The sequence below is a fragment of the Chrysochloris asiatica genome, unplaced genomic scaffold, assembly GCF_000296735.1.
Source record: "Chrysochloris asiatica unplaced genomic scaffold, ChrAsi1.0 scaffold00140, whole genome shotgun sequence".
NCBI classification, from domain to species: Eukaryota; Metazoa; Chordata; class Mammalia; order Afrosoricida; family Chrysochloridae; genus Chrysochloris; species Chrysochloris asiatica.
The window spans coordinates 2,275,490-2,276,546 of NW_006408658.1; the positions used below are offsets into that span (position 1 = coordinate 2,275,490).

Sequence of the window (1,057 nt, forward strand, 5' to 3'; positions counted from 1 at the left end):
GGTTAGGTCTCTTGTGATACAATAGTGAATAATTGTTATCAGGACTGATTGTGAGGATTGGAAATGTAAAGGTAGACATTTTATAACAAAAGGAGAGGAGTGATTGACTTTGCAGTCCAGGAGTGGGGTCCCTGGGACCATTAAGGGAGAAGAAGAGCAGAGAGCAGGACCCTACCCAGAGAAACAGTGATGCCAGAGATGCAGGCAGAGACGATGGTGTGGAGAGATGGAGCAGCTGGGGACTTTAGACCCAGAGAGGGAAAGGGGCTGTGTGCTGATGACCGGGGGCAGGCTTGCAGGGTATACCCTTTGGTGGTTGATAATGCATGGAGGGGATTGTAACCATGGCAATGAAATGATATACGATACGATGAATGTAAAGCTAATGTTCTCCCATGTAAACTATAACATAATTCACAATAAAACACATACAAAAAAACAAAAACAAAAACCTTATGAGTAGAAGAGAAACACTGTCAGATATAGTGCGGAAAATGAACCCCTTATGTTGGAAGGTACCAAAAATGTGACTAGGGAAGAGCTGCCTCCTCAAAGTACAGTTGACTGTGATGACGTGAATGGAGTAAAGCCCATGGGAATAAAGCCCATGGGAATAAAGCCCATGGGACCTTCATTTGCTGATGGGGCACAACTCAAAATGAAGAGAAACAGCTGTAAACATCCATTAATGATCGGAACATGGACTGTACGAAGTATGAATCTAGGAAAATTGGAAACTATCAAAAGTGAACTGGAATGCATACACATTGATATCTTAGGCATTAGTGAGCTGAAATGGACTGGTATTGGCCATTTTGAATCTGACAACCACATTGTTTACTCTGCTGGGAATGACAGATTGAAGAGCAATGGTGTTGCATTCATCGTCAAAAAGAACATATCCAGATCAGTCATGAGGTACAATGCTATAAGTGATAGGATAATGTCCATGCGCCTACAGGGAAGCCCAGTTAATATCACTGTTATTCAAATTTACGCATCAAGCACTAAAGCCAGTGAGGAGGAAATAGAAGAATTCTACCAACTTCTTCAATCT

At 42.0% G+C, this 1,057-nt stretch overlaps 1 protein-coding gene across 1 annotated transcript in view; it reads left to right on the forward strand.

The window, feature by feature from the left end:
* Nucleotides 1-1,057, forward strand: part of DCHS1 (dachsous cadherin-related 1) — a 59,422-nt gene that overhangs the window by 14,868 nt on the left and 43,497 nt on the right. The gene's annotated exons all lie outside the window — the stretch shown is intronic.